A 9,946-nucleotide genomic window follows, 5' to 3' on the forward strand; every position below is an offset into this window, starting at 1 on the left:
CTTGGGATATTTTTATTGTGGTGATCTGGAACTGAACCCACAATATCTTCAAGATAAGCCTGTAATAATTTTGTTGGGTGATAGATGGTAACTCGATTTATCATGGTGATCATTTCATAAGGTCTAAGATTGAATTACCACATTGTACACCTGAAATTAATGTAATATTGTATGTCAACTATACTTAAATTTAAAAGAGAGAGAGCCAACTCACCTAGGAGCAACATGGAAAGGAGATACGGAAACATAAAGTCTTTTGCCAATGAACCTAGGAGCCATCTGAAATCCTGAGCTTTAGCAGAGGGAGCCCAAAAAGCAGCTGCCACCAAGCAAAGTGATTAAAGAAAGAAGTAAAAAAAAAAAAAAGAAGAAGAAGGATGTCAGAGGGGACCTGTATAATCATAATAACAGCACAGAAGTGCCTGGGTGGCTCAGTCGGTTAAGTGTCTGCCTTCAGTTCAGGTCATGACCCCAGAGTCCTGGGATGGAGCCCTGTGTTAGACCCCCTGCTCAGCTGAGGAAGCCTACCTGTACCTCTCCCTCCACCTTTAATGTGTCAGTAGTGATTCTATGTGATTCTAGTGATTCTATGTGACTTTCAAAACTGGCCTCTAAGTGATCTGCCATTTCCACCTTTACTCTTTGAAACACTCCTTGGAACTCAACTGCTGAGTCACCCAGGCGTCCCACACCACACCCTCTTTACCCACTCATCTATGGATGGACACTTGGGGTGCTTCCATAATTTGGCTATTATAAACAATGCTTCACATAAGGGTGCATGTATTTCTTTGAATTAGTGTGTTTTTATAATATACAAAATAAATAAAATACCCAGTAACATGATTACCGGATCCTAGGGTAGTTCTATTTTTAACTTTTTGAGGAACCTCCCTACTCTTTTCCCCAGCGGCTGCACCAGTTTGCATTCCCACCAACAGTATAAGAGGGTTCCCCTTTCTCTCCATCCTTACCAACACTGATGTTTCCTGTGTTGTTAATTTTAGCTGTTCTGACAAGTGTGAGGTGATTGTAGTTTTGATTTCCATCTCCTTGATGATGAATCATGTTGAGCATCTTTTCATGTGTCTGTTGGCCAGCTGGATCTCTTCTTTGGAGAAATGTCCGCTCATGTCTTCCGCTCATTTTTAAATTGGATTATTTGGGTTTTTTTGAGTGTTGATTTGTGTTGGTTTTTAATATATTTTGAATACTAACCCTGAGTTGTATGAATTGTTTATAAATTTTGGATATTAACTGCTTATTGGATGCAGCATTTGCAAATATCTTCTCCCATTCAGAAGGTTGCCTTTTCATTTTATTGATGTTTCTTTCACTGTGCAAAAGCTTTTTAGTTTGATGTAATTCCAATAGTTTATTATTGCTTTTGTTGCCCCGGCCTGAGGGGATCTAAAATAATATTGTTGGGCAGCCTGGATGGCTCAGTGGTTTAGCAGCACCTTCAGCCCAGGGCATGATCTTGGGGACCCAGGATCGAGTCCCACATGGGGCTCCCTGCATGGAGCCTGCTTCTCTCTCTGCCTGTGTCTCTCCCTCTCTCTCTCTGTCTCTCATGAATAAATAAATAAAATATTAAAGTAAAATAAAATAAAATCTTTAAAAACAAAAAATAAAATAATATTGTTACGACTGATGTCCATGGAGCACCTGGCTCACTCAGTTGGTAGAGCACATGACTTTTGATCTTGGGGTTGTGAGTTTGACCCCACGTTGGGTGTAGAGATTACTTAAAATCTTTTTTTTTAAGATTTTATTTATTTATTTATTCATGAGACACACACACACACACACAGAGGTAGAGACATAGGCAGAGGGAGAAGTAGGCTCCTTCTGGGGAGCCCAGTGTGGAACTCGATCCCGGAACTCTGGGATCACGCCCTGAGCCAAAGGCAGACACTCAACTGCTGAGCCACCCAAGCATCCCTTAAAAATAAAATCTTAAAAAAAAGACCAATATGTAATAATTTACTGTCTATGTTTCTGTTAGTTTTCAAGTCTTACATTTAGATCTTTAATCCATTTAGAGTTCACTTTTGTATATGCTATAAGAAAGTGGTCTAGCTTCATTCTTTTTCATGTAGCTGTCCAGTTTTCCCATTACCATCTATGGAAGAGACCATCTTTTCCCCATTGTACTTTCTTACCTCTTTTGTCATAGATTAATTGCCCATATAAGCATGGCCTTCTTTCTGGGTTCTCTGTTCTGTTCCATTGATCTATGTCTCTGTTTTTATGTCAGTATTGTACTGCTTTGGTTACTATAGCTTTGTTGTATGGTTTGAAATCTGGGGTGTGATACTTCCAGCTTTATTCCTTTTTCTCAATATGCCATGACTATTTGGGATCTTTTGTGGTTATATACAAATTTTAGGATTATTTATATTTATTTTATACATATTAAAATATTTATTTTTAATCTTTAATATTTTGAATAGTAAATATTTAATTTAATATTTGTTAAGGGATCCCTGGGTGGCGCAGAGGTTTGGCGCCTGCCTTTGGCCCAGGGTGCGATCCTGGAGACCAGGGATCGAATCCCACGTCAGGCTCCCGGTGCATGGAGCCTGCTTCTCCCTCTGCCTGTATCTCTGCCTCTCTCTCTCTCTCTCTCTGTGACTATCATAAATAAATAAAAATTTTAAAAAAAAGAATTTAAAAAAATAATATTTGTTAAAATATTTATTTTTTATATATAAATATATTTACATATTAAATAACATATTATTTATTATTACTATAATACAACAATGGGATGCCTGGGTGGCTCAGCAGTTGAGCACCTGCCTTCAGCCCGGGGCATAGTCCTGAGTCCCAGGATCGAGTCCCACACTGGGCTCCCTACATGAAGCCTGCTTCTCTCTCTGCCTATGTCTCTGTGTCTGTGTCTCTCATGAATAAATAAATAAAATATTTTAAAAATACAAGGATAATATATTAAATAATATTTATATATATAATAAATATGATTTATAATTTATAATTTTCAAGAATAATAAATATTCTTGAAGAACACTATTGATATTTTGGTAGGGATGGCATTGATTCTGTAGATTGCTTTGGGTAACATGGATATTTTAACAATAATTTTAATTCTTCCAGTCCATGAACATGGTATATCCTTTCATTTATTTGTGTTATCTTTAATTTCTTTCATCAGTGTCTTAGTTTTCAGAGTACTGGTCTTTTACCTACTTGGTTAAATTCATTTCTAGGTATTTTTATTATTATTATTTTTAAAGATTTTATTTATTTATTTATTCATGAGAGGGAGAGAGAGAGAGAGAGAGGCAGAGACATAGGCAGAGGGAGAAGCAGACTCCCCACAAGGAGTCTGATGTGGGACTCAATCCTGGATCCTGGGACCAGGACCTGAGCCAAAGGAGGCCCTCAATGACTGAGGCATCCAGGTGTCCCGATATTTTATTATTTTTTGATGCAATTGTAAATGGGATTGTTTTCTTAATTTCTTTTTCAGCTACTCCATTATTAGTATATAGAAATGCAACAGATTTCTGTGTATTAATTTTGTATCCTACAACTTCATTTATTAGTATTAATAGTTTTTTGGTGGAGTGTTTAATAATTTCTATAATATAGTATCATGTCATCTGCAAATAATGATGGTTTCACTTCTTACAAATGGATTCTTTTTGCTTCTTTTTGTTGTCTGATTGCTATGGCTAGGATTCAAATATTATGTTGAATAAAAGTGATGAGAATTGATATCTTGTTTTGTTCCTAATTTTAGAGGAAAAAACTTTCAACTTTTCACCATTGAGTATGATGTTGGCTGTGGGTTTGTCATATATGACCTTTATTATGTTGAGATATGTGCCTTCAATACCCACTTTGTTGAGAGTTCTTTTTATCATGAATGGATGTTGAATTTTGTCAAATGCTTTCTTCTGTATTTATTGAGATAATTATATGATTTTTATTCCCCATGTTATTAATTCACTGTATCATGTTGTTTGATTAGCAGATACTGAAATATCCTTACATCCCTAAATAAATTTTACTTGATCATGGTGCATGATCTTTCAATATAGTTTTGAATTTTATTTACTAATATTTTGTTGAGGACTTTGGCTTCTATGGTCATCAAGCATATTGGCTTATACTTTTCTTTCTATCTAATGTCTTTGGTTTTGGTATCTGGGAACTCTAACTTCATAGATTGAATTTGGAAGCATTCTTTCGCAAGTTTTTGGAATAGTTTGAGGAGGATAGGTATTAATTCTTAAATGTTTGGTAGAATCCACTTATGAAGCCATCTGGTCTTGGGCTTTTATTTGTTAGGAGTTTTAATTTTTTTTATTTTTATTTTTTTTAAAGATTTTATTTATTTATTCATGAGATACACAGAGAGAGAGGCAAAGACACAGGGAGAGGGAGAAACAGGCTCCATGCAGGGAGCCTGATGTGGGACTCGATCCCCGGTCTCCGGGATCACACCCTGGGCTGAAGGTGGCGCTAAACCGCTGAGCCACCCAGGCTGCCCAGGAATTTTTAAATTACCACTTCAATTCATTACTAGAAATTGGTGTTTTTAGATTTTCTATTTCTTCCTGATTTTGTCTTGGAAGATCATACATTTCTAGGAATTTATCCATTTCTTCTAAGTTGTCTTATTTGTTGGTGTATAATTGTTCATAGTAGTCTCTTACAATCCTTTGTATTTCCGTGGATTCGTTGTAAATTTTCCTCTTTTATTTATTTGAGCCCCCCCTCTCTTTTATTCCCCCTGAAGAGTCTGACTAAATGTTTATTAATTTTGTTTATCCTTTCAAAGAATAAGTTCTTAATTTATTATTTCCTTTTTTAAAAAAAACTAACTTTAGGATTTTTTCTCTTCTTTTTCTAGTTTCTTTAGGTGTAAGGTTAGTTTGTGTATTTGAGATTTTCTTGCTTCATGAGGTTGGCTTGTGCCATAAACTCCCCTCTTAGAACTGCTTTAGTTATGTGTCAAAAATTTGGAACTGTTGTGTCTTTACTTGTCTCCAGATATTTTTATTTCCTTTTTTGATTTCTTCTTTGACCCACTGGTTGTTTTGTAACATGTTGATTAGCCTCCACATGTTTGTGTTTTTTCCAATTTTTTTTTCTTGTAATTGATTTCTAGTTTCTTACTGCTATATTCAGAAAAGATTGTTGCTGTGATTTCAAACTTCTTAAATTTATTGAGACTTGTCTTTGGCCTAACATGATCTATCATGAAAAATGTTCCATGTGCACTTGAAAAGAATGTGTATTCCTTTGTTTTTGGATGGAATGTCTATATATCTATTAAGTCCATCTGGTCTAATGTGTCATTGAAAGCCACTGTTTACTTATTGGTTTTCTGTCTGCATTATCTATCCATTGATGTAAGCAAGGTGTTAAAATCTCCTATTATTATTGTGTTATTATTAATTTATCTTTTTTCTTAATTTCTTTTATGTCTGTTAATATTTGCTTTTTACATTAAGTCCTCCTATATTTGGTGAATAGGTTTGGTGGAGGCAGAGATTTATAATTATTCTTTTTTTTTAATTTTTATTTATGATAGTCATCAGAGAGAGAGAGAGAGAGAGGCAGAGACAGAGGGAGAAGCAGGCTCCATGCACCAGGAGCCTGACGTGGGATTCGATCCGGGGTCTCCAGGATCACGCCCTGGGCCAAAGGCAGGCGCTAAACCGCTGCGCCACCCAGGGATCCCGATTTATAATTATTCTATCTTCTTGTTGGGTTGATATCTTTAGTAGTATGTAATGCCCTTTGTGTCTTTTGTTACAGTCTGCTTTAAAGTCTACCCCACCTTCATTTTTGTTTCTATTTGTATGAATATGTTTTTCCATCCTTTTACTTTAGTCTATGTGTCTTTAGGTCTCCAGTGAGTCTCTTGTAGGCAATGAATTAATGGATCTTGTTTTTATTTCTTCAGTCACTCTATGTCTATTGATTGGAGTATTTACTCCATTTGCATTTAAAATAGTTATCAATAGACATGTACTTATTGCCATTTTGTTCATTGTTTTCTGGATTTTCTTCTTTTGCTCTCTTTTGGTATTATGTTTGGATTCCTTTGTCTAATCTTTTGTTTATCTAAGTTTTTGGTTTTTGGTTACCATGAATTTCATATGTAACATCTTATGCACATAGCAGTATTTTAAGTTGATGATCACTTCAGTTTAAATAAGTTTTTTTTTTAGTTTAAATAAATTTTAAAAGCATTTTTACATTTTTACCCCCCAGCTTTATGCTTTATGTACATTATATCATATTTTATATCTTTTTATTTTGTATGTTGCTTAACTAATATTTCAGATATTTTTTATTTTTACTACTTTTGTCTTTTAACTTCCATACTATCTTTTAAAGTAGTGAATCCATTACCTTTACCATATGTTTGCTTTTACCAGTGAGATTTTTCCTTTCATAGTTTTTTTACTTTGAGCTATGTCTTTTTCTTTTTAAAAGATTTTATTTATTTATTCATGAGAGGCAGAGACACAGGCAGAGGGAGAAACAAGCTCCATGCAGGAAGCCCGATGTGGGACTCCATCCCAGGACTTCGGGATCACGCCCTGGGCTGAGGGCAGGTGCCAAACCGCTGAGCCACCCAGGCATCCCATCCTTTTCCTTTCCATGTGAAGAAGTCCTTTTAACATTTCTTGTAAGGTCAGTTTAGTGGTGATAAACCCCTTTAGCTTTTGTTGTTTGGGAAACTGTTTCTCCTTCAGTTCTGAATGATGACCTTACTGGTAGCATATTTTGTTTTTAAATATTTTTAAAATTTATTTGAGAGAGAGAGAGGGAGAGAGAGAGAGAGAGAGCACAAGCAGGAGGAGTGGCATGCAGAGGGAGAAGAAGAAGCAGGCTCCCTTCTGAGTAGAGAGCCGATGTGGGGCTCAATCCTAGGACCCTGGGATCATGACCTGAGCTGAAGGCAGACACTTAACTGACTGAGCACTCAGGCACCCCCAGGTAGAGTACTCTTAGTTGTAGGGTTTTTTTATGTTATTTTCAGCACTTTGAATATATCATGCCATTTTTTTAATTGGCTATAAAGTTTCGGCTGAAGAATCAGCTGCTAATCTTATGAGAGTTTCCTTATGAGAGTTGTATGTAACTAGTTGCTTTTCTGTTGCTGCTTTTTAAAAAAGATTTTATTTATTTATTTACTTATTTATTTAGAAAGAAGGAGTAGAAGGGGCAGAGGGAGAGAGAGAATCTCAAACAGATTCCATGCTGAGTGCAAAGTCCAATGCAGGGCTCAATCTTATGACCCTAAGTTCATACCTGAGCTGAAATCAAGAGCTAGAGGCTTAACCAACTGAGCCACCCAGGTGCTCCCTTTTCTGTTGCTGTTTTAAAGATTCTTTCTTTATCTTTAATTTTTGACAAATTATTATGTGTCTTTGTGTGGACCTCTTTGGATTCATCATTTTGGGGACTCTCTGTTGTTCATGAATCTGGATTACTATTCCCTTTCCAGGTTACAGAATTTTTCAGCTATTATTTCTTCAAATACGTCGTCTTCTTCCCTTTCTCTTCCTTCCACTCTTGGGATCCCAAAAATGTGAATGTTAGTATACATTACGTTATCCCAAAGGACCCTCCCTTATTGCTCTACTCATTAAAAAAATTCTTTTGGGATCCCTGGGTGGCGCAGCGGTTTGGCGCCTGCCTTTGGCCCAGGGCGCGATCCTGGAGACCCGGGATCGAGTCCCACATCAGGCTCCCGGCGCATGGAGCCTGCTTCTCCCTCTGCCTGTGTCTCTGCCTCTCTCTTTCTCTCTGTATGACTATCATAAATAAATAAAATTAAAAAAAAAATAAAAAAAATAAAAAAATTCTTTTTGCTATTTTACTTGAATGATTTTCAGTACCCTCTGTTCCAGGTCACTAATCTATTCTTCTACATCATCTAATCTATTATTGGTTTCCTCTAGTGTATTTTTCATTTCAGTTACTGGTCTTTAAGGAGTGGCCTTATATGGAAGGCATCCTGTGTAATTCAGAATGCAATACCCCTGGTTACCAGAACCAGGTTCTCCAGAGGTGTCCCTCTGTGGGCTGAGGTGGCTGCTGGCCCCAACCTATTTGCTTTGAGGAATACCTGTGACTCTTGCAGTTGCACTGGTGAGCGGTGCTTGTCTTCTCCTCGGGGCAGGGATCACTCTGGTGGTGCACCTGCTCTGACCACCTGCTGTGTTCAGCAGGGCAAGAGCTACTTCGGTGGAACACTGGTCCCAGCTGAGCTTCTTGATGGCTGTAGTGGGTCAGTAGCTGCTTTGGTGGGGCTCTGGTCTGGGTGTGTCAGGACATGATCTACTTTGCAGGTGAGTGACTGCTTGGATGTGTGTGATGGGTAGGGTGTGTCCTCAGGGGAACATTAGGGTAAAAGTGAGTCCACAGGGGAGAGAGCAGTGCTAGTAATATAGTGGAGAGTGGTAGAACTGGCACCCACTGGCATCAGCCAGCTAGGTAGAAGAGGGCAAGAAAAATGTTGCCCACCAGCATTTCTGTTCCTGGAGAAATTTCCTACAAATCCCTGTCCCTCTCGTATATACCCTAAGATTATTCAATAAATCTCCTTCACATTTGTCCTGACACTTTTTCTTTTCTTTCTTTTTTTTTTAAGATTTTATTTATTTATTTAAGAGGGAGAGAGCACAAGTGGTGGGGAGGAGGAGATGGAGAAGCAGACTCCATGCTGAGCAGGGAGCCAGACACGGGACTTGATCCCAGGACCCTGAGATCATGACCTGAGCTGAACACAGAGACTAAACTGACTGAGCCATCCAAGTGCCCTGTCCTGGGAACTTTTCAAACTGCTGCTTCTGTACCAGGTCCTGGAATAAAATGGATAAATCTGTGTGTGGACCCTTTAAGAGTGGTTTCTGTTTCTTATAGCCCTCTGGTTCTCCTGGAATTAAGCCCTACTGATTTTTTGAAGCCAAGTGTTCTGGGGGCTCATCGTCTTGGTACAGGTCCCCAGGGTAGGGGGGCGTGTCCTGGTGTGTCCTTGGGTGAGGAAGATGAACTCAGGTTCCTCCTGCTCCACCATCTTGATCAGGATCTCCAGGGCTTTTCTGATGTATGATGTCTTGCTTCCATATATTTCTACCTTCATTCATTTAGTAGCTCACAAAGCAAGTCATCATAAGCATCTAGGAAGTGGGACTGGAGATTGGCATGTTTTTCAGCCCCTGCCTATGGGCCAGATGCCTACTCCCTTCCCTCAGCTCACTGATGGTGTGACTGGATGGCGCTTCTGGGAGTTTTGACAGGAGGGAGGAAAATGATCTTTTTATTCTACCGTGAATGAACCAGTCCAACAAAACAATTTTGAGGAAGAATAAGACTAAGCTTGTTCCACCAGCTGTCAAGACTTACTATTAAGCTATGGTGACTAAAACCATAATACACACACACACACACACACACACACACACACAATTGGCAGCCTAGAAAAAAATCCAATACATACAGGAGTTTGGCTTTGGCTGAGGTGCCATTATAAACCATGAAGGAGGGGCACCTGGGTGGCTCAGTCGGTTAAGCTTCAGCTTGGTCATGATCCCAGGATCCTGGGATGGAGCCTCATGTCTGGCTCCCTGGTCAGCGGGGAGTCTGCTTCTTCTTCTCCCTCTCCTCCTCCCCACTACTTGTGCCTTCTCTCTCTCAAATAAATAAATAAAAACCATGAAAGAAAAGATGGACTAAGCAATAAATGGTACTGAAAAGTTAATGGTAGATCCTTATCTCACACCATACAAAATGTATTTTAGGATTAAATACCACATGTTCACCTCTCTCTCTCTCACTCTGAAGCTCCTCTAAAATGACAGTAAAGGAATTTTTAAAAAATTATTTATTCAGCAGAGACACAGAGACACAGGCAAAGGGAAAAGCAGACTCCCCGCTGGGAACCTGATGT

The sequence above is a fragment of the Vulpes vulpes genome, chromosome 1 (assembly GCF_048418805.1).
Source record: "Vulpes vulpes isolate BD-2025 chromosome 1, VulVul3, whole genome shotgun sequence".
Taxonomy (NCBI): domain Eukaryota; kingdom Metazoa; phylum Chordata; class Mammalia; order Carnivora; family Canidae; genus Vulpes; species Vulpes vulpes.